General features: G+C 33.3%; 1 long non-coding RNA gene across 1 annotated transcript; it reads right to left on the bottom strand.

Moving 5' to 3' along the window:
- Positions 1-327: 327 nt before the first annotated feature.
- Positions 328-24,120, bottom strand: LOC128822145 (uncharacterized). The gene is made up of 3 exons (XR_008441368.1): positions 23,965-24,120; positions 23,555-23,684; positions 328-1,662 (listed from the first exon to the last, which is right to left on the bottom strand). It is a non-coding gene; the product is annotated as an uncharacterized LOC128822145 (long non-coding RNA).
- Positions 24,121-25,515: the final 1,395 nt, after the last annotated feature.

Genomic DNA, 25,515 nt, shown 5'->3' with positions numbered 1-25,515 from the left:
TCCCCTGTGAGGCCGTGGGGTCCCTTCCTTTTCCAGTGTGGTTCCAATCTCACAAGCAGCAGTCCTCCCAAAACTGCAGCAACATGATTTCCTCCCATTGGCTAACAGTCCTCCCAAAACTGCTGTGGCATGGGTCTCTCTCTTTCAACGGGGTGCAGTCCTCCAAGGACAGGCTGCTCCAGCCTGGAAGCAAGGGCCCTCTCTCCACTGGGTCTCCCACTGCATCACAGCCTCCTCCAGCCATCCACCCACTCCAGCATGGGCACCTCCCTCATGGGCTGCGGGTGGATCTCTGCATTCCCTGTGGACCCATGGGCTGCAGGGCACAGCTGCTTCAGCATGGTCTCACCACAGCCTGCAGAGGAATCTTGGCTCTGGTGCCTGGAGCAGCTCCTCCCTGTCCTTCTCCACTGACCTTGGTGTCTCCATGTTGTTTTCCCTCACATTTCTCACCTCCTCATCTTGTCTAGCTGGAATTAACACTGTGCTCCACTTTGTTTTTATTTTCTTCTTAAATATGTTATCCCAGAGGTGTTACCATCATCTTTAATTAGACCAGATTTGGCCAGCAGCATGTCCATCTTCAGAGCCATCAGGGACTGTCTCTGCCAGACATGGCAGAAGCTTCTGGTAGCTTCTCACAGAAGCCACCTCTGTGGTCCCCCGCTACCCAAATCATGCCATGCAAACCCAACACAACCACTAATGCTCTGTTTAAAATAATGTCTTTTTGTTCAGACAATCTTTATACAGCTAGTGTCCTGAGTTTCAATATTTTTCAAATTTTTTACTACAATTTACTAATGTCTGTGAGACTACAACTCAACAAACTCATCCCTTACCAAGACATTTGGTCAGGCCAAACTTTCTCAGGACTTCCTCAGATCAGTATATTTTCTACTTCACTTTCATAACTAGTCCCTCCCTTGAGGCAAAATGATTCTGTTCCCTAATTCCTTGCCGCTAACTAAAATGTGGAAATGTGTGGCTTTTTTTATGGAGCTTCGAAGCTCAGTGTGATCTCCTTGCTTGTCTTCACCAGGAGATGCTGGCTAAAAAATGAGGAACGGAAGTGATGGACAAGCCCAGAAAATAAAAACTTTAATAACGAAAATAACCAACTTGAAAACTGCAGGTTACACGTACTAGATTCCAAAGACCCCTGGGCGGGGCAAACTCCGACAGGCATGTGAGGACAAAGGTCCAATCACGAATGTGAACTCAGAACATGACCTTATAAGAAAAAAGTCCTGAACCAGTGGAGAAAAACAACTGGAAACTTGACCAAATATAGGATAGTCCTATTAGCATACTGGCTCCCAAGAAACCACTGTTCTTGGGAAGTGCCCTCTCAGTATACTGTCCACCATGATCTGCGGTCAAAACCCTCTGTAAAAGCATCTGAGGTAAAAATCTCAGCAGGATGAGATCCCACATTTGTCTTCAGTTTTGTTATTTGTTTTGAAGTTGTGTTTATTTGCTTGCTTGTTTGTTTTATTTATTTGTTTAGCTTGGCTAGGTTTGATATAGTGAGATGTCTTCTCTGGAACCCAACTTTCATTTATGGCATTTATAATCAAAATGAGACAAAATTCTCTTCTTTCTTGTCATTTTATTTTTGATGTCATATTGTTTGAATGGAGCCAAAATCCACACCCTTCCCTGAAACATGACATAAATAACATAAGTTATAAATTTAAGTCATTCACTATAGTCTTGTGATTGAGCACAGACACAATGGTCACTAATTACCACTTATGAGAAAATGGACATGAGGTGTAGTTGATATAAAAGCAAAAGATTATAGATAAATTATCATCACCATTAACAGTATGCTTATTAACAGTGCTACCAAAAGACTGTAATACAAGAATTCCTGTTATCAATAGAATTTGACCAGCTTTTGTAAAAACAACTGCACCTGCTGTCTTAATGTTTCACATTATTGTATGATGTAATTAAATTTTTCCTCCTCTAAATGTGGTGTGTAGGTGGTTGAAGACTTTTTACCTGCCAAGGAAATGTGGATGACAAAAACTGTATACTTTTTTGCTTAGCAGATGACTAGGAGAGGCAAGATGAATGAAAGGGTTTCTTGGTAGAATTTATGCAGCAAATTTATCCTTCAATTAAAAATATTGATCAGGAAAGTGATCCTTTTATCTATGGGCATCTTAGTCTGTTACAACACAAAAGCCATTATTCCATATTACAAGTTATCATTCCTTATTACAAGTTATTACATTTATCCATCCTGCTTTAGTGCAAAAGTCACACAGTGCTTTTGCTTTTGCTTTTACTTTAGTGCTTTTGCTTTAGTGCAAAAGTCACACAGGTAAGATTCTCAAATGCTTTTCTGATTTTTTAATATTGGTTTTGATAGTCTTTAAAAGACAGTTCTATTTTTGGAACTCAAAGCTAACAGTGACCTTTCATTGCAAGGATTTTTGACTGCAATGAGCACATTTAATATTATTAATCCCAGGTTAGCTCTTATGTGAATTCCTCCTACTGACATTTGCAGCAACCCAAAAACTACAACCTTATTATAAGGTTTAAATAAAAGCCCTCACCTGCTTCATTAATGATAAGAATTAAAAAAAAATGGAAATAACTTTTAAAGTATTTGTTTTACTTCTTAAGATTCAGCGAGGTACAACACAAAGAGAGTTGTACTTTTTAAAACACAAATGTTGTGATGCTCTTTTATATATGTCATCCTCAGCTACAGGGCCAAATAATGCAAAAAAAAAATTGATTAATGAGTATTTTCTTGAATAACATTGACAAGATCATCTGACTTATTTCTTGAGGTCACAAGTATTTACAATTTATAAGTGATTTGGTTGGCCACTTGAAATTGATTGCATGTTCACAGTTCTGAAGTCTTTCACTTGCTTAGCTACAATTATGACTTTCATGGGAAGGCATATATTTTTCCACTGAAAGGGGTTGGTTGTTTATCAGTAATCTACTAGAAATTTCATTTAATATCTTGCCAACTGGATAAAATATATGGCAAATTGAATAACTAGCTGCGTTCTTGAGTGTTCTGTGAAGAACTTGGCTAAAGGAAGCCAATCTGAACATAATAGTAAGACTAGCATGACTTTGGGTAATGTTTCTTGGCATATTCTCTTTTAAAAGCAAGTCAAAATGAACCATATTTCATGCTTGGTCTTGACTTGTTATCAAGGATTTTTTATAGGGCTTTTGTAATTAGTGCATCAAGGAGATGAAATTTAATTTAGATTCATTTCCATTTATCTCCCGAATGAACATAACTGTTATTTTGAATTTGGAAGGCTGCATGATAATAGCCAATATTGAATTATGAAGATAAAAAAAAAAAAGCAAAGCATTCTTGTAAATATAGACTTCAGTGTGTAACAACCAAAGTAAAAAGATTAGTGGTTATGCCAGGTCTAAATTTTGACAAAGCTAGGAGTCAAAATGTACCATGATTTCATTACTGCTATCTGCCCTTCCTGATAAGGAATTTTTAAATTCTCTTCATAGCAATTATATTTGTTTTTTAGATTAATGAAGAAAAAGGCATCATGTCTCATAAGGGGTTAAGCACTTTTTAAAGACTAGGGAAATATAAAGAGAGTCAGTAACTGATTCTTGTGGTAGATGAAGACCACTGATGACTTGCTTTTGGGAGAAGAAATTGTAAACTATTCTTTCTGTCTTGACTTCACAAGAAACTGATGAAGAAATGTTAACACATAAGGAGCAGAAAAAAGGCTTAAATTTGAATGAGCCCCAGAGTTAGCTCTGTTCTTAAATTTGGTGTCACACAATAAAGCCTTTAGTGAGAGCTAGAGACTGAAGCTTTGGATTGGTTCAATAGGCTTGCTTACAGAATTTTATGGAGGAAGAGAAATCTTGTGTCTGTTATTTAATGCTAACATAAATGAATAGTTAGAATATTTTCCTTTCTTTTTAATTTGGCGACTCCTGGAAAATCTTTGGATGTGTTGTCTGCTTTTTATTTAGTACATAAACACATAGCAATTTGTCATTATACTAATTTTGATAATGATTTTAATGTGACAAAATCTGAGATAATTTAATACTTTTTGCCATGTCTACTCCACAAACAAAAGTTTCTGATGCCTTTGACATGATGACCAATCTATCACATATATCCTCAGGTATCTACATAGTGAAAAGAATTGCATGTTGCTGCTCGGATTGTTTTGCATGGGATTTTCTGAGGCTTGGAAACAGGACCATCTCTGAGGAAAATGTATCTTCTAGTCTTGACTAAGATACAAGGATACATCAATGGAGAGAAAACCTCTCCATTGTATGCCAAATAGTGGCATAAATGACTGCATCTTGAGGAGGACTCATGAGACATGTAACAACTCAAGATAATACCTTCATTGACTAAATTAGGGTAATACTATGTGATTTAGGTAATCAAACTCTAATTGTCAAATAATGCAGAAAATTACTGAAGCACCACTGTTTAATTGTTTCAAATATATCCATATAAAGATAGAGTTCATATTGAATGCATTACTACAATTCAGTCTGGGGAAAGTTTACTAAGAGAAAAAAAAAATTGTTTCTTATAAATAGTTTGCCTTTGTGTTTATGAAACAATCAACAAAATTTATACAAAGATTTTCCTTAGGGGACTATTTTTTTTCATTCTTTTCTCTCCAAATACACAGTGTTTGTAATTTGGTACTCATTATTCATGTATACATACATCTCATCTACATGGTGGTGACAAACAGAGATGTGACAAATAGAACTAATTCTGTGTGAGTTTTGATTTAAATTCTCCACCCCGATGGGCATTATCACTCCAATATGATGAATAAAGCAAGAAAATAAATATTTATTTTGTCTCAAATACAGAAAGAATTATTTCCTTTTCTCCCAAAATATGGACTTCTAAATTACAGTGGAACAGCCTAGTGCTAACATGAAGAGTAAGGTTATGTGTGTTTTGATGAAGTCAGTCTGGAAATAAACTGCCATCCTTGCCAGAAAGTAATTTTTTTTCACCTCTAATTTTTGAAGATTCTGTTCTAAGTGAGGTTGCAGTACAGAGGGTTTATTTTTAGGTAATTTACAAAACAGAAGGGAAAACAAGAAAACATTTCACTTTCTCATACCTCCTTATGTGGATACATTGTACTATTGCTTAGACATAAAAGCAGCACTTGTTATTAAGGTGGAAACAAAATATGTTACCTTAAAATTATTTTTAAAAAATCTCTTTTAAGCTAACATAATTTTCCTGCATGATATTTAATGCATAACAATAAAAAAGAAAAATGCTAGTGTCAAGTACTGTAATTTTTATATTGATATTTCTCCTTAGACTCCTAGACAATGAAGAATATGAAAAGATGAAATGGAAGGCAATAAGCAGCCCCAGTCGATAGATGCATTATCTCATACTGTGGAAAAGAAGAAATGAGCTATGTGACAACCCAAAGTAGTGTTGATACTTTATACTAGCATATTCCATTACCAAGCACATATATACTTTAGCATACACTGCTTCGTCCTGTCTTGCAAGTATATGTTTCACCTATTAATTAATTACCAATTTTAATAAATTCAACAGAAGAACATGCATATTTGAAAGAATGTCTCTTTGAGCTCCTACTGTGCAGAAGATACTGCCTGATAATTGCAGAATCAAACAGAGTAAGCTTAATGCAGACTTTTTACAGAAAGTGCCTACAAGTTTTCACATTAAAGCTTCATGATCTTTGTCATTGACAAAATAAAGTGAGTGTTAAGAAAATTTTGGATTTGTAGTGATCCTTTTTAAAGTATTTAACTTTTGCCAAGTGAGACATGATTGTTTGAATATTCTGCTCTTTTCATTTCCTGTGTGCTCTTACTCAGCTTTTAGAGCTATGCAGCTCTCAAGGGAAATAGAAGGGGGAAAGGGCAATTCCTTATTTGTATTTTTTTTCTTAGATTCTGCATACCTAAGATTAAATTGCTATGGTTCTAATTAACTTCTTTCTGTAAGATTCCAAATGACAAATTTGCAAAGAATTTTTAATGTATTTTAAACCGGTAAGAATCAATTTTCAGTAGCCTGTGAAAATTGTCAGTGTACTTATCTCTTTTTTTGCTGCTGCCAGAGTTTCAGGGGGTAAAGTAGGTCTCAAAAGACTTAGAACAACTCTGGCCCAAGCAGAAAATATCACAGCCATGGTTACAAGGGTTCAAATTATTCGGTTAAAAATAGTAACTTCTTTGCTTGCCTATTGCTTCCAAAATCTGAGTCATTCTGTATTCCATTCAAATTCACTCAGCAAGAGAAGTAGCTGTTTAAAAAACTATAAAATATGGCAAGACCTGAATACAAGCAGGGCATGCAGCCAAAACCATGATGAAGGTTTTTTTTTTCCAATTGTAATTTTTAAGACTGGCTGAAAATTCAAGGAATATACATGTTCTATTAAAAAAAAAAAAAAAAAAAAAAAAAAAAAAGGTCAGTGAATCTGAAACAAATTATTCAAATCTACATTTTTGCCTGCAATCTGCATCCTCTTTAATGTCCTTTAGGACTGCAACTCCTGTCAGAGGAGATTATTGTCCTGCTCTGCTTTCCATTTAAATAATAAAAAAGGAAAAAGAAGGAAAAAAAAAGTCACGGCTAACTAATTGTATGAATGGGTTAGCTTATTTTCTCATATATTTTGAAATATGATTTTTTAATAGTATGCTGATATTCCTCTAGACTGGATATGTATTACCAACAGCAAAAAAAAAAAAAAGTTAAGGTATTTTTCAAATAGTCAAGATAAGGTGTCTGTTTTTCTATATGTTAAAACTTCATTAGACTGAAATATCTTCTGATAAGAGGAAATTGTCATCCACATAAAAGTTACAGTAAAGTCAGTTAAAAAAATCAGCTTGGAGCCCTGAAAATCTTTAAATAGTTCCCCAGAGCTTTCCAGTTCACTGTTTTAAAATCTCAAAGGGTCCATTTAATGAGTAGAAATAATCTGATAATGAACTTGTGACTTGCTTTTCATTCCATGACACATCACATCAGGGTATCTTCAAAAAATCTCTCACAACTCAAAAAAAGAAAAAAAAAATAACATTAGAAATAACCCATAGTGTATTGAACAAGTTGTGGGTAGTAAAACTTATGTCAAAGTCTTAGGAAGAATACTGAAATATTTTGAATGAGTAAATATGTGAATAAAACCTCTTTTATTGGCGAGAAGGGATGAGAACCATTGGTATCTGGAACTTTTGGGGGCCAAAAATTATACATTTACTGAATATAAAATAGTGTAGTACATTTATATCAGTGTTTTTCTTGACTTGTTGATACTTGGTCAGACTCTTTAAGCATGTCACACATTCTTTGATGAAAATGTTAATTAAAAAGTCCTTTCTTTCATCAGGTTAATAGTAAGTTTGGGCCAACTGCCAATCTATGAGATTTCATATTCGCAGATTTTTTGTATTTTCAGATTTGCTGTCACTTTGTGTGAATTCCAGCTTCCTCTTTGGTGCAAAACATCAGAGCACTTTAAAAAGTACACATAACTGAGCATTAAGAAGGTAATGTGACAGATTTTCAAAATCAAGTAGAATATCAAAAGAACCTCTTTCAGAAGCAAAACAGTATAAGAGAGGCGACCAATACTGAGGAAATGCTCTTCCCTATTCTACATCTAATGTGTTAGTTAAAAGTAAAATTTAGTAAATTAAACAGATTTGTAAATCAAACTAAGAAACCAGAAAAATAGTAGCAAACACATTAGTTTAGTGAAAGAAATATAAATAAAAAGTTAACTGTATTAATAAAATGATAACTATTTCAAATTGTCCTTGCAATTTATTATTCATTATGGATTGTTTTTCTGAAAACTATGTAAATACTACTATATTTAGTTTTACAATGTTATTGTTCAAACTTTTACAATTCACATTACACATCTCACAACACTGATAAATTATTGCTCACACAACCTCTGATTCAGTCAGATTTGCTTTAATACTACATTTATCTCTGTCTTGAGAACTTGATATCTATGTGCAATTTACCAATGCTCTTAAGCAGGTTTACTTTACAGTATGTTACTGAAGAGGTACTTCCACTACTGATTTTGAGATTCCAGCCCTTCTATTGATATCTGCAGGTATATGGAATATTTGCTAAAATCATTAACTATAACTTCAAGTTTCTTACTATAGGAGTGAAAAGGATATCTGTAGAGTCACAAAAGATGTTATTTGTATACTTTGTATCACTAGCTGGTGATTCATGTGAGTCAACCAGCTCTAGCAATGAAATCTGTGTTAATAAATATTCCTTGTGTGTTAGTAACCAGGCATATGAACCTGTGACATCATTCTGTACCTTTCATTCCTTCTGGACATGTCTCTTCTGAATATCTTGTTTAGTGTTTTCTCATTTGCATATTATAATGCATCTCATCTTTTCAGCTTTTTGTTAATTGTACAAATGTATTAAAATTATTTCCATCCATGGTGGGCTGAACAGGAGACACCTGCCTACAAAATATACACTTGTACAAAAATATCTCACTAAAGAGACCTCAAAGGGTGCTTAATCTTTTGTTTGATTTTTTTATCCCCAACTACTAATGTGCTTATATATTGAGACTGGTAGTTAAAGAATTTTATTTCAATCATGTTTAATTTCTGCATAATTAACACTGATCAGTGTGCCACTTTTTGAAGTTTACTGAAATATTCATTTCATTATCAAATGGGATGTAACAGAAATAAATGTTTCTAATTTGAAATACTGTAATTTCAGAATAATGTGGGTTCCTTCAGTAAAGGCATTTAATCAAGATTGACATATACCTTATTCAGGACGATTCTGAATAATCTTCCAATTCAACTAAGAGGATCCTAATTTTTGTGGTTTGACATTTTCAACATTAAAAAATTTGCCTTTCAGTTAGAAATGGTATTTCTTTTGGATGCTCATTAATTTTAAGTGTTTTATTTTGAAAATTAAAGCTATAAATTAAATAAATTTGTTCAGCAGTTCTGATGCTTTGAATTATAGTTGAATTATAGTTCGGTCCTTATTTTGTAGACCTAGACTGCAGAAAATAACTTAAACACCATGTCTATGATAGTGAATGGCAATAGTTTAGTGTACCTTAGTACAAATCTTGCTTACCTGAGAGCAGATTTTACATTTTTAAACCTGAATACAGTGACAAATGTGTCTTAGACCTTTCTGTAGAAGTAAAAAATATTCTGCTATACTAAGTTATACTGCTTGAATTTGTTTAATTTATGTAATATTTTCTAAAATCCTCTTTGTGATGAAAATTATTTATCTAAAATTTAGTGACAAATAATATATTGAATTTAACAGCCCATTTGATCCATATTAATAAAATTTTCTCAAAGTGCTTTTGTAAATAAAGAATCTTCTTAAAAAGTTTGAATATGAAAAAAAATACATCTCCTTTTCCTTCAGGTACTTTTTTTATTCACTTTGCTTCAATAAAAAGGGAACTTCACACTGAACTGGTCTAATTGCTTGTTGTTACAAGAATCTGGGAATTATTCCATGTTCTGACCCTTCTTTATACCACCAGCATCCATCAATGTTGGCCTAAATTTACCAGATCTAATTCTTTTACTTAAGAAAATTTACATAAACTTTTTTTTTCTGTAAAACTAGGAGAAAGGATCATAAGTTCTTTGCCCATCCCTAACATTTCCTTCAATAACAGTTCTAATTTCTGTTTGAAGAGCCAGAGTAATATAAAACCACCAATACTGTAATAGCAGCATGCATTTTTTGCAAAGAGACTTAATCTTCTTTCCCTTAAAGAGACTGTACTAATTTATTATCATATTCAAAACACAATTCCTTATATAACTGGAAAAAGCACAATTTAGGACCAATGTATAGACCAAAAGGAAAAAAAACTGATTAATTTAATAAATTGCCTCTTTTTAACTCAAAATCTTTCAACAGTAGAGATGTAACAAATTATCATTTCAAGTATCATTTAATGTATAACCATAGTTTATATATGTATAAAAAAGGTAAGCTTAATGTGTGAGATGAAAAACTAGAACAATGGTTGTTAAAGAAAAACTCCCCATTTTGATAAAGTTTATTGGTATCAGACAGTTTAGTCCAGTCCAACAGGATTTTCTTTATGAAGAGAATTTTAATGAAAACTGTGTGCTGTACTTGAGTTTGCAACAGTTGTCTGTTCTTTTCAAATGAGATTTTTAGATTTTTACAATTCCCATGCAAAGAGTCTGATTTACAATTGGATTTTTCAAGGCCGTAAGATTATTTCTGGCTTTGGGGAAATATAGACCTCAGAAAATATACTAGGAAGTGCAAGTCTCTGAATTTCTAAATGTTTTTTTTTGGCTGTTTTGTTTTTTGTTTGTTTGTTTGTTTGTTTGCTTTTTGGTTTTTTCTTTCTTTCTTTTTTTTTTTTTTTTTTTACTTTTTGTGTTATTCTGGTTTTATGCAAATTTGCTTCAAATTGAGCCAGATCTTCACCCTATTGGAAATTTAATATGTGGTAGAATCCCAGCCAGATTTTATTTTTGGAAGGTGATTTGCAAAAGAAAGACATTTCATCATCATGATGATGTCCATCAAAAAGAAGGGGTTTGCCTTTCTTTTTGTGAACACAAAGAATAGCTGTGTCAGCATCTTCTATTTGCTAGGAAGATAATTTTTTTTTTTTTTTTTTTTTGTGTATCCAACTTAGGAGCCCTCCCAAGAGAGTCAATTATGTCATTTTTTTTTCCTATCCCTTTCCCTATTTCTTTCCTTCTTCCTTTTTCTATTTTCTATTTTGTGATTCCATCAGGAGCAATATCCAAGGTGTTATGTGAGCCTTGTAGTGTAGCATTAGCACAAGGTTTTTTAGTTAGTTATTTCATACCACAAAGCAGTACAACTTTATTTACATCATAACTTATTATTTTATTACATCTGCTTTTGGCCTCATTGGAGAAAGGTGCACATATATAATTTTGATTTGATGATGCAGACCTATCACACCAGAGTAATATCAGTCATCTTCAATTCAAATCCAGGACTGAAGAAAAGAGATTTATGTATTGGGGAAGGCCGAGGCAACCCAAGGGAAAAAGAAAAGCGCCGTTTTTTGTTTGCTGTTTTTTCAGTAGTTGAGTCTGAATCTTCATAATGGAACAGAATTTTAAATTATAAATAATAACAAAAATACTAAATTATTTCAAAATTAAATACTAAATGCTAAAGCACTACCTGCAATGACACTGGTCATTTATATATAACTGTGCGACTTGTATAGTATTTTATAGTTTTATAATAAAAAAGTGTGTGCATATACACATTCATATATAGACCTATTTTTAATGGGTTTACAAAAAATGGGTCAAAACCTGAAAAGCTACAAATTCAAAGTTTTTAACAGTTCCTCAAATATCACCATAGAGAGAAGAGCTGTAACATGATACATAGAAGAACGAGTAAAATTTAGTCTGTTTAGGGAGAATAAAGCTATATCTTGTCATAGTAATCTTGGGGTTTTTAACTTTTTTTTAATTATCTGCCCTACTCAAGAAAACATAGGCACATACTTGTCTACATATCATAACATTACAGATAAGAGATGGATAAGCTTTATTTTAAACTAATGATGTCTTCCTGAATCAAAAGAAAAAAAAAGTTCAAATTCTTCTCACATGAAACAAACCACCAGTATCTTCTGGCACTAGTCTGGAATAATGCTCTTTGTGTTCAATTTTGTCCATTGATTTGACTAGGAATGCATTTACTTACACTATTAGGAAATATGTCCTTGCTAATTTTCAAGAATCTGGGCTGCACTTTCAATGCCGTGAAAAATGGTATCATGTAGGAATCTGAGACAATCCAGGGTATGGAATTTAAGCAGGTATTTCTTCTAAGAAGAATATGTTTCTTACAGTATTATATTCATAGAAACTGAGATTTTATTTGATTGCTGGAAAACATGCAATGAACTTCCTGTGAAGTTGCATTAACAACTGTAATTAGGAATTCCACCGCAGAAAAAAATCACTGTGATCATTCCTTCTGTGGACATCAAAGTATCTTAAGACTGGAGCCTTTAAGACCGAAAACCCTGAACAACTTGTAAACTTAAAATGCACAATTAAATTGTATTAAAAAAAAACTGAAGACATAAAAGTATGTAATTTTATTTAAAATTTATTATTAAAAGTTTAATAAAGCATTATTCTTTGGAAATTGAATTTGTCTTACTCTAAGTATGCAATATATTTAAATAGCTAAAATAAAGCATCTTATATTATCTAAAGGATTCTAATTATCTGCAATTACACACATACTGGTTTTATCAGCTTAGTTCCGTTTGTTCCCTAATATCACTATGTTCTAGTCAAAACAAACCAGACAGCTTTTTAAAAGAACTTTTCATTAACATTTACTCTTTCAATTCTTTTTTTTTTTTGACTAGTGCAGAATTTAGTGACCAACCAGCAATCATCAGATTAAACTTGACATTTTTCTGCTTAGTGGTGATCCATGCAGATATATTATCATACGCGTTCTCCCTTTTAGCATTTATAATTCATGTAACAATGAGTTGAATTTCTTATGTAATATTTTTCTCTCTATGGTTGCTCACAGAATGGTATAACAGGAAAAAAAAAAAATGTGATGCTATAGGAAGAGTCAGTGATACCATAGCATCATTGACTGCTACGACCTGTCTTTGTTGTCATCTTCTGTTGTACTCTAGACTTGTAAACTAAGCAGTTTCCTTTTGGAAACAGGAAAGAAAAATCAAATTGGTTCTAAGAAATTTGAAAGGTAGATGACAAAAGTGATCAATTTATAGTAAAGTATAAAAAAAACTTGAGGGAGTTTCTGGAGGAAATCTGCTGCTTGCCTGTATCATATTTTCATTTTATATTTTGATTACAAGTTTGTTTTATCAAGTAGGAACCTTTTGGTTTTACTAATTCATTTACTATACAGCTCCATTTCTTAATAGACCTCATCTGTATCTTATTATATTTCCTGACCCAAAATGTGTGCTCTTCAGTGTTGTGTGATAGAATAAACATTTTATGCATCATTCTTAGGAGAAAGACTACAATCATAGAATCATGGAATTCTTTAGAGTGGGAAAGACCTCTAAGATCCTTAAGTTGAGCTGTTAAGCCAGCACTGTCAGATCCAACACTAAACTATGCCCCTTAGTGCTACATCCACACATCTTTTCAATACCTCTAGGGATGGTGATTTAACCACTTCCCTGAACAGCTACTCCAGTGATTGGCATCCCTTTTGGTAAAGAAAATGTTCTTTGTATCCAATCTAAACTTACACTGGTACATCTTGACACCCTTTCCTCTTGTCCTATCACTTTTTATTCAGGAAAAGAGAAAGATGAGGTCTTCCCTGAGCCTTCTTTTCTCCAGGCTAAACCACCTCAGTGCCTCAGTAACTAACATGTAAAAATGAAGACTTGTGAGTAAATGTGTCAGTCAAGCAGGACCTGCCTTTCATAAATCCATTTTCATGATCCCCTGCTTAACCTGTACTTGCTGTGTAATGGCATTAACAATGATCTGCTCCATAATCTACCCCTGCATCCAGGTCAGACTGACAAGTTTGTAGGTCTCAGATCCTCCTTCTGTTCCTTCTTATCACATTTGTTGACTTCCAGCCAAGTAGGAGCTCTCTGCTTAGCTAGCATTTCTGCCAGCTCCCTTAGAAGCATTGCATGGATCATATCAGGCATCAAACAAATTAAAACTACATAATCTAACAAGAATATTTAAAGATAAGATAAGCACTCTAAGAGTGCATGCTGAGATATTTGCAATAAATAGTACTTTTTTTTTTTCTTAATTGAAGTTATTTTCTTGTCTGATTTCTCTCACAAACCATTCTTTCTCTATGATGAGCCTTTACTCTAAACGTACAATTAATAATTTTTTAAAAATTTATTTATTTTCTTTCATTAAATTACTTTTGGATTTGTGTTACTGTAAATGACACCATATTGATCAAAAGGTATTCATCACTATTTGGAAGATGAAGGGCTGGTGAACAAAAAAGTTGCAATTTGTCCAGGAATATGCATTAACATGAACATTTTAAGTCATACACAAAACATTAGTGAAGAGGTTTTTCTCCAAAATTTTTCTGACCACATGAATTCAGATTTTGTAACAGATTTTGGCTGCCAACTAAAAGACAAGTGTGCCTGTATTAATAGGGTGAAATTTGAGTACACAACAAAGTGGTAGACACACCTAAGAATATCAGAATATCAGCTACTTGCTTGGATAGATGACAGATTGAAAAATATAGTGGTGAGAAGACCATCAGATGGTAATAAAGTAGTAAGAAAAGGACAGGGAACAGAACAGGAAAAATTTATTACCTAGATTTATCTGCTGTCCATCACTGTAAAGACTAGAGCTCAACAGAATTTAAGAATATTTATTTTCTTCTTATTACCCACAGATGCTCAAAGCCTTCAAGAGCACCAACACTGATTTCTACCAACAGAAGTTTACACAGACACAATCTTTTTTTTCTTGTAACCAGACCCTTATCTTATGCAGATGTATTTGACTACTCCTCTCAGGGAAGAACCAGGCAGATAATCTGCTGTGTTCATTTAAAATTATAAATGGAAATCTGAAGGGCTGAAGAGGTGTATTGTGAAGTTGGTAGGCTCTATATGCAAGAAAAGATAGCACAAATTAGAAAGAAATAAAACAGGGACTTTGATGCATTAAGAAAATCACAAAAGTTCAATAGTAATCAATCTCTCTTTTATAGTCTGTTACTTTCCATAAGAGAACAAAAGGGTACTCGAAGTATTAGCAAGTAAATTCAGGGTAAATGAAAAAGACATTGTTTGCATGATACATAGTAATTGCATGGAATTAGCGAGTAAATAAAATCAAAATTAAAAATTAAATTATTAATTAAATTAAATATTTTTAAACTGTATGTAGTATTCAAACTGGTTCATGTTAAAGTAACTGCATCTGGTTTTCCTGCCATAAAATCAAGTGAAGCCACCCAGGAAAGAAAGACTAAAGGATTTCATGACAGCCATGTGAACAACAGTTAAGACATGGTTAGGAAATAATTTCATCCATTTCCAAAACTGCACAATTTTCTAGTGACTATGGGAAATTTATTTTGGGACTCTTTTCCATAAAAGGATAAAGTTCAGTAACGCCAAATTTCTTCTGGAACCTTTATTGTTAGCCAATATGCTTTCTGTACCTCTTCTTTTTCATTCAGATTAATTTTAACTAATACCAGATATATATTTTGAGATACATAGTTTAATTGAAACCTGTATTCTGAGCTTTATTTTTTCTTCTTCCTTGTAATTTCTTACATGCATGGAAAAAAATAGAAAAAAATGAAAACAAACGCACTAAAGCTAAAATTTCAACCAGCCAATGAAAAGAATCCCCAAGTGCAGAAACATAAATTTGAAAAGTATGCAGAATTTGATATTTTGAGCTTGGCTTAGATGATCATTGTAAGCCACTTCCAGCTGGCACTGTTTTGGTGTAGCCTTGCGTAGTCTGGTCTAGTCTAGCTCATGTTACAAAACACTGCTGGCAGCAGATGTGATAGACCTGCCTCAAAGGATCTTTGTGCAGGACTTTGTCAAGGCTCATTGAAAAGCATTAAACTGGATTTGAAGAGGGAAGGGCTAGAACCAGGCTCACTAGACGTAAGCCTAGAGGTAGTGCATCAAATTCTGAGGTGTGCTGTCAAGGTTCCTTGGTCTGTTCTGTCATGTGCTGGGTACACAGGAGCACGTTTGAAACATCCCTCTACTAAAGTCCATAGTGTCATAGTCATCTTGGTGGAGCCACAGAATGGAGATACACACGGCAGCAGAGATGTAATGGCTGCTGATGTGTTAGAAAACACAGAAACTGAGAATTTTCACATGGGAATTAAGGCTTCTCCACCCAAATAGATGGTGGGATCAATAGCTCAGCTAAAGTGAATCTACAGTAATGTGTGGCAGCATGGTGAACAAACAGGAGGAGTTGAAGTACACTGTGCAGCAGGAAACTATGATATAATTGCAATCACAGAAAGGTGGGGGGGTGACTCAGGAAATTAGAGTGCTGCAACAGATGGCTACAAACTCCTCAGAAGTGATGGCGTAGTTGTTTTTTATACTAGGAAGTGTATTTACTGGCTTGAGCTTGACAATGGTGAAAACAGGGTTAAGTGGTTAGAAGAGCTGGAAAGAGCAGTTGGGATCAGCCAGCAAGGCAGATATCCTGGTTGGAGTCTGTTATCAAGCATCCAACCAGCACAAAGAGGCAGATTAAATATTCTACAAGCAGCTGGTAGAAATCTAGCTCTTGCCCATGTGAGGGTCTCCAACTTACCAGATATCTGCTGGAAATTCAAAACACTTAGGAGGAAACACTCTAGAAGGTGCCTGAAGGGAACATTCCTGTGTGGTAGATACATCCTGACATAGCTGGTGAAAGGAAATCTATAGATATAGCCCCACTGGACCTGCTGTTTGGAAATAGAGAAGGATTTATAGGTGACACCATGACTGGGGGTTGTCTTGGGCATAGAATTTAAATGATTGAACTTCCAATGGCCAGAGAAGTAACAACCAGGATCAGCAGAATGGCTACCTTGGACTTCTAGTGAGCAAACTTTAGACTATATAGTGGCCTGGATGATAAAGTCCTTTAAGAGGCAGTGATGAATGAAAAAGCAGTCTTAAGTTTGGACATTATTGAGGAAGGAAATCTTCAAACCTTTGTCCTTCTACTCAGCCTTCAAAAATTGTCCTTGATATCTGCCTCTGGGAAGGACAAACTACTTGATGAGTTGTTTTTGTTTTGACTCCTGCTTCTAGCTTCCAGTCTCTCCACTCACAGGTCATAACAAACAGCTCACTCAGCTTCTTTAGTTCTTTACCCTGCCTTGTAAATGTCTTTAAGTCTTAAGGACTCAGGCTAAGGTCAGAAAAGGATAACATCATGGCTTTAGTATGGTGGGTGAAATCTCAATAGCTTCTGATTTTTTCCTTTAAAATATTTGTCTTCCTTAGTCTTTGATTCCCAATTAACGGAACACCAAACCATCCTCTTTCAATTAACATTTTGGAGTTAAGAGTAAAATCATCATGACAAAAAACCAAAGAACTTTTCATATTTAAAAAGTAATAGTGAGAATTATTCTATTACAGAGGAAAAATTTGGAATGTCTATATTCAACCATACTGCTATAAATAAGCCAAATTTTGATATTTTATGGAGGTCAGGTAGAGGAAATTTTTTTAACTGTTGTAAAAAACGGAGACTCTGTCAAGATATATTAAAGTGCTAAAATGTATATTGAAGGACAATGCTGGTAAAGCAAATCAGTTTTGGCATTCCGGGACATTTGAAATCTTTAACATTTGACTTTGTACTTACAAAGGAAACTTCTTCCCTGTCTTTACTTAGTGGAGATGGTTGACTTAGAGCATATTTACCCAATTAAGAAATAAATAAAATTTTCAGGAAGCTGTTTATCTCAAATTTCACTTTCTTTTCCCCCCCGGTTTGTTTTGTTGGGGGGGGTGGGGTGGTGGGAAGGTGGTGTTAGACTTATGACCAGGGGAATAATTAAATAGTAAAGAATTTTAATGAATATTCATGGATATTTTATCACCAATTGGATAGTTTGTGCAGGCTGTGGAATCGAAAGCCAAGACTTGGCTATTATTATTTTTCATGTCATTGACACAAATAGAAGTAGTGCAGAGTGGTATTTAAGATACATTGTTTATTTGTATCTGTGATTGTTTATTAAATTAAACAAAATACTTCTATAAATATAAATGCATATTTTTTTTTTAGTCCAGACTACAGTAAATTAATGAAAACAGCTGTCAGTGTTGCTTCATGACTTATCTTGCCATTGTTGAAGATCTCAGAAACAGCAGCATCTTGCTATTACATTTAAGTTCCATAAGCATACGGAAAAAAACTTTCAAAACTTCACTTACAAAAAATACTGGAAAAAGCAATTGATTTGTTGTGTACAAAGCACTTTGCTATTTTTCAATTAGCATTTTGAAATTGCTTTCCAACAAATTGCTAAGAAAAAGTCTTAACCGGTATAAGAGCAATTCTTTGTGTTTGATATGTAAAATCAAAGTGACATGGTTTGGCTGAGTAGTTGCAAGAATTATTCAATTTTCTCTCACCAAATGCAAAATATTATTCATTATTGATTCAGTTTGCGGCATTCAACATTGTCCTTCTCATCCATTAGGTATTTGGAATGAAACTTCATAAAAATTACACTGTAGTTAAGTAACTTTCAATACAACAAATGATAGCATTGATGCCATGAATTGCTCCATGTTTCAAAATGTGAGAATATCTGCAGTAGTTCATACTATAATAGTAAACAAAGATTTATGCTCAATCTGACATTCTAGTAACTCTCTGTGGGCACAAGGGACCTTCTTTACAGCTTAGTAACCTAAACATTTTATTTCCTTCTGAAAATTGTGACTTGTGCTAGAAAATATGTTGGTATCAGTCCTAGAAATTCAAAGCAAATTTGCTTGAATTCTATTTTCTAGGGAGATAACACTAGAGAACAGCAAGTGTTTTCAGCAGAGAATGAGATTTTTACAGTGTTTGGAAAAAAAAAAGAATAGCAAAAAAGAAAAACCACTAAACCCAAACAATAACAAAACACACACACACACACACACACACACAAGTAGAAAATACAAGAACAGAAATGTAACAAACAAAATTTGACCACTGCTAAAGAGTCAACAAGATTTTCAGTCTTCACTAGATCTGCTACAAATTAAGACAGAAGACATTTCTAAATTTTTATTTTCATAACTGTTCCTTTTTTTTTCTTTTATACTGAACCTCTGTTTCCTTTTGTTCTGAAAGGAACAAGTTTCCATTTGTTTCAGAATCTAAAAGCTGTATGTGATTGGTAGGTTTCTTAATATAAATACAAAGCACTAGAAAATGTGGATGCTTTGTAAAGAAATTTCAATTAAGTTTCTATAAACTATTTTTCTGGCTTTAAATAATAAAGACATTTGAATTATTCTGAAATGTTTATGTTTGGACTTTTATTTTTAGATTAGCTATTGACATTAACACTAGAAACAGTAATTCTAGGAACTTGAAGTTTATAGAACTAAAAAATAACTACTGGATTTTTTTTTTTCAAATTCCAGTAATAAGTTCATCTTTATATTAGCATTCCCAGTTATTATTAGAAGTCACACTGTTTTGAATTGAACTGTGGACTGAATCTAACTAGCATGTTTATTTTATCATTAATCTTGTTAGTCATTGTATCACTTAATGTTCATTATAGCAAGAGATAAATTGCAGAAATGCTTAATATTGTTAGTTCAGCTTGGCTGCATCTTTTAGTGATGGTAATTCTACCAAGCAGTTGAGAAAAATCAATGTCTGATGCATGATTTGTATTAAATTATGCTTGTTATATGATTGAATTCACACTACACAGAGTTTTCTCAAGTTAATTGATCAACTTCTACAAAATAGATTAATATGATACATCAAACTTAAGCTGAACTGCAGACCAGAACAGAACAAATGAGCACTGAATAAAAGCTGCACAGGTCCAAGTAGTCATTGTCTTTTTCTTAGATGGGATTAGGATGTTACATTTTTGTCTTTTGAAGAAAATATCAAAATGCAAGTTTAAAATGGGATTCATCAGCTAGATAGATTCTGAATTACTCTACTGAAATTGAATGCTTTTTTCTGTTTGATTTTCAAAATTTTTCAATTCAGCAGAGAAATTCAGTGTGCATATAATTCAGCCAGGGAGTCATTTAATTTTATGCCAGACAGTAAGCATAATTTCACTGTTTTTTTTATCCAAATATGCTTAAGAGGAATTTAACTATACCTCTCTCTCTATTTGTGACTTGCTACTTGTGAATTCCTGATTTATGTTCTGGGTCTGCTACTTATCTAAGTCCTTCCTGTTTTGCCCTTCAATATGAGTAAGGTTAGTTTGAGCATCATTTTATGAGAACTTTAAGCAGGACAAAGAAGGAATAACAGTTCTTGATTGTGTCTTATTCCCTCACAGGAGTGGAAAGGGAATTTGAGAGTCAGTAAAGATGTTTTTCTAAGAGAGGCTAATGGGAGGGGAAAGATTTAACTGTTCAGCCAGCTGTTAACTTTCCCTTTGACTAAGACTGATCATGGTTCATGTTTTGTTGTCCAGGCTGCAGACAGGTTGGGGGCAGGAGACATTCTTTCAGCTGATAGATAATGTTTCCTAGCAATCATAAATAATTTCTCTCAGGCTTCTTTCTGATTGCTGGTGTCTCTGTCTCAATTTATAGCAGGGCTGTTAAGACTTTTCATGCCACAAGGAGGGATTCATCTCACCAACCTTTTGACATCTACAATGCAAGCATTTACATTGAGTCCCTGATTTATTTACCCTGGCCTCACTTTGTAATCCACAGGGATAAATCATGAACTTCTGGGGCACATCTCTTTTGACCTATATTAGAAAATTACATTAGAATGAGAAAAATTGCATATTGAAAATGTCTGATCCTGCTCTTGGACTATTTGGGGAGAAATAGATGAAAAGTTCTGAGGTGATTTTACAGTGGTAGATATTACTAACACATATTTTTTCAGATGTCTTTCACCCTCTGTGACTATTGTCTGATCTCAGACCTTGTTGGTTTAAAATGCTGAGCCTCAGTTATAAGTATGAAGATCCCTGTTCTGAGACCCACTGATGGCAGGCTTTAATTACTCCAGCCTATTTTATACACATTTATACACATGTATTATACACATTATACACATATACACAGCCTATTTATACACATGTGACAAAACCTAGGATGTGCAGAAGTCACCAAACTGGAAAAAACAGGTTTGTTTGTTTGTTAGTTTTCTATCTTAATCTGGAACAAAACATAATGAACAGAAGTATAAAACAGGATGTACTTTCAAGTCCTTGAATCTTTCATGTCATTTTAAAGTGTAGATAAATAAGGGACTGACTTCCTTATTTTAGGTCTATAACCAGTTAACAGACCCATTCATTTGCAAACATTACATGCAGTATGGAATTGTCTGACCTTTACATTTTTAAGTTAACCATTTGACTATTTTTTTACAATTTATTTTTCATTGTCCAGTTATTTTGGTAAATAATTTAAAATCTCTGAGTAAATGTGTAATAGGTAGACTGTGCTGAGTGTCATATCTTCTTTATTATTGCCATTAGTAAAGACATTATAGGTGGACCTCTAAGATACTCTCAAATTATTAGAAATCACTTTTTAAAATTTGGCACAGTAGAAGAAAACACATGTAAAGTGTGAATTGGGCATTATAACACTCTGTGGGTCCTACTTTATGTATACTGTTTCAAACCATTTGTGCAAGTTTTTCATGCTATCAAACTTTAAAAACAATGTTATCCTTTGCCCTTATTCTGTTACTCCCACACTTGGAGGTTTAAAATACCCATTAACGATTTTGATTTTAAAAATCACAGCAGTGTAAAAGGTAATGGATCCTCCTATCTTCCACAGGTCACAGGCCTCACAAGCCTAGTTCCATCAAGGAGAGTAACATAAATGACACTATTTATTTATGTGATGACCCATATTCTTGATTGCCAAGTGTTTTTAAGTTATATGCTGGTAATCAAGCTCAGAAGACAGAGAATCTAAATGAATACTTTTCTCCTTTTTTGGGGCAGGGGTGGTGAGTATCCCTGCTGAATTTAATCTACTACATGAAATGTAAGCAAGCAACAGAGATGTGGAGGAAAAGATATTTAATGTCTTGATAATAGACTCCAAGATTGGAAGATCCTGAGTTCATGTATTTATTAGCTTTAAATCAGTGGTATTGGAATAGTCCCCAGTGAATGTCTGTCTGAATTACAAAGGCAAAACCTGTTTGTAGTTTGCAGACATTTACTCTGGAAATGCCTAACAGTAATGCCACAAATTTAAAATAAGGTCTGAGTTATATTTACAGTTTTCTGGTGATCTAATAGGCACCCTGGCTCTTACCAATTCTTGTTTATAATGCAAAAATAAAATAAAATAAAATAAAATAAAATAAAATAATAATTAAGATAACTCTCAGCTTCTGAATCATGAGACATTTTACATATATGGTATAAAAATTTGCAGTTAATTTATTTTTACATTCCAAAATAAATATAATTTAATAAATGTGTAAAAGTTAGTTAATTCCTGACAGGTCATTTCCCCCTGTGTTTTTGACCTGCTAGAAATTTCCATCTATTCCTAATTTCTTGTATATCAGATTGATATACTCAAGTGATGCACTCCAGTCAGGAGTAAAATATTTATGGAAATTATAGTACTTAATGTCTACAGTATTTTTAAAGTATAAAATTTCTAGGTTCTTTTTTAATTTCATGTACTACTTTTTATGCTTCCTGTGATTTCTATTATGTAGCAAAATCTTATACTGCCAGTCTGGTTTTGTTTTGGGGATCAGATGTTTAATGTATATTGAAGTGCTGTTTTACATTTTGTGTTCTGTGATTCATGATAATCCTTGCCCTGAAACTGATATGTTTCTATAAGGTTAATGTAGCAGTCGATTGATGAATAATGAAGTAAGATTTAATCTGTCTAAAAGCTAATTAGTTGAAAGATAAACAGGTTTTAACAGCTTCTTGAGGTAGTTTTTGTATTAATCCACACATTATTCAATGTATACCAGTGATGTGCAGTAAAAGCAAAACTATTTCTCTTCATTTCAACTTTTGAAATAAAAAACAAAGCAACATGTTCTCAGATATTGGGTGAGTCACTTTTTATATTATTTTCCTGCATACATTAGACTTGTTTAATATGTTTCAAATATACATTATCTATAACTATATGAAAAATATCACATATACATTTTTAATTTGCATATTTATAAGAAGAGCAAGATATAGAAGAAACATAATTCTAACTGTAATGTGTTAATTAGGAGAATATTGATTCTATTTTTAGAGATGTAATTTAATGTTTTGGTGAAGATATGACAATATTTCCAAATTCTTACATTAAATCTTTTTCAAATTACATAGTTTAATATTTCTTCTAGATATGCTGAGAAAATTGCACCTATACTGAATATTTTTGTGTATTGTTAATTGACCTCTGATACATCAACATATGCTCAGTTTGTTTTTAGTTTTCATGCCTCAGATACAGGACTAGTGATTAATATCTCTTGTGTTACCTCAGTAGTTAATAAAAAACATTGTGTGTTCCTTTGACTACACAGAGTGCAAACTCATACAAAAAAAAAAAGTCACAGGTGAACTCCTTATGAACACTTCTAATTGCTTAGGCACAGTTTGAAAAGCTCAAGTAATTTGCCATTAAAATAATGAATAGCATAAACTGTAATTTTTCATAGTAATTAACTTGTGTCAGCACCATTATTTTTCATTAATTATAAATGAAAAAGAATGAAAGATCACCTGCAGGAACAGATGTGTGAAATTGTCTCAGAGGTTCTGTTGCAGACTTTTTTTATTCTTCCCTCCAACAAATTATACTGAGTGTGGGATCCAGACATGAATGCAGATGGTAAAGACTGTCCAGGAGAAACTGGCCAAAAAGACATTAAATAAGGTTGTTGTCTGTGAAGACTGACATTTTAATGAAAAATGCAGCTATTCATGACAAAACAAAACAAAGCAAAAAAACCCTGCAAAATATTTGAAAAATTTTGTCTTCTACAGCTATAGGAAGTTAGGAAAAACAATCAGACAGTAAAACTAACAGGGTTCTATTTTTGTTTTTTGTTTTAATTGGAAAAGTCTATTTGCATAATTTGGAGCTTCCTGTCTCAGCTTATTTAAAGACTATTTTAGGAAATATTTATTACCTTTTCAAATATTGTGGAGGTTTTCTTTTTTCTTTCTTTGGTTTCGAGGAGGTTGATGGTGATCATGAAGGAAAAACAATTTTGTCTATTATTGCCGGCCGGGGCTCTATGTACAAATCATGAACGGGACGGGACTGCTAAGGAACACGTCTCGAGCTGTTTTATTTTCTAGCATCAGTCTCATTACATGGTTATAACAATGGGAAGATGCCAGCAGCTCATATCCCTGGCAGCAAAGAACTTAATGTTACAATTTACTTTAAAAGCTTTTGAACCAATCACACAAAGCAAAAGCATATTGACAGTAGTTCTACCCAACCACTATAAGCACATGTACCTTTAGTTAAAACAATGTTGCTTATTATTGTTGCAATGCTTACTTATTTCAAATACAATACCTGCTTGTAAGCCTTAAGATACAATGCACAGAGCTCCATTATTAAGCATAGAACTTCCTAATATCTTGCTAGATATACTTTTCTGTAACTTAGGGAGTTATTCTGGACAAGCATTAATACACTGTCCATTGTTTTATTTGTCCTTATTTTCTGCTTCTCATATTATTTTTCTGCTGACAAATCTTATGGCTACTGCTTAGCTCTAATCACAGTTCTGCTGTCTCTGAGGCCTGCCTTTTGCAGCTTTCCCAAAACCCTCTGATTTTAAGGACTCCCACACCTATCTTTAGATGTTTCCAGTGTTGTTGATATATTTTCTATTCATCTCTTACATTCACAGAATACACAACTGAAAAAGTCCATTTTGATTCCTACGAGGTCCTGCTGAATTGCTAATGATGTTCTTTTAAAAGAACATACAAACTCAGTCCTGTGTATACCTTCACATAAACTCCCTCATCTATTACATTGCTAAACTACAAACATCTTAGTAACCTAGAGTATTGATAAAATGTGGTCTTTTCTAATTGGCATAGAATGATAAAAATATTTATGTTGTAAGTGTCCTGTGTAAGTTCAATTCTCTGCAAAAACTGGAGTTACGTCCAAAGTTGGAGCATTATGCTCCAGACTTCATCCAGCTGAATCGTGGATATCTCCAAGAATAAACAAGTATTAAATAAACATAAATAGATGGCAGATTTTGTATTGTAGAGGACATTTGGTGTACACTATGTATTGTCACCAAGTTGGATACTTTTCTTACTTTAGATTTCATATATTTATTTCATAAATCCTATATATAGGAAGTATAATAATTCTTTTATATATGTTTTCTTTATATTTAGCTCCCGTTCTTTTGTTTTTCCTCCAAGAGTTTGAAATAAAAAAAGGTCAATAATGTTATTAACTGGAATGCTTTAACAATTCCTGAATATATGTTTGGAAATGGAGTCATGTCATGTCAGGGGATTTTCAGTAAAAATTGTATGCAATGTTCAACATAAATTTTCACAATTTGTCCTTTTGAGGTGTCTGCCCTTTTTAGAGGTAGAAGTCTTATGAAACTTTTGATAATTAGGGAAAATTTTAGAGTTGAAAGTATTTAACTTATGCTCATAATGAAATAACAGTTGCTTATTTTATTAGAAAA

Source organism: Vidua macroura, chromosome Z, assembly GCF_024509145.1.
Source record: "Vidua macroura isolate BioBank_ID:100142 chromosome Z, ASM2450914v1, whole genome shotgun sequence".
NCBI classification, from domain to species: domain Eukaryota; kingdom Metazoa; phylum Chordata; class Aves; order Passeriformes; family Viduidae; genus Vidua; species Vidua macroura.
The sequence above is the reverse complement of the archived record's forward strand: the minus strand, read 5'-3'. Positions and strand labels throughout refer to the sequence as shown.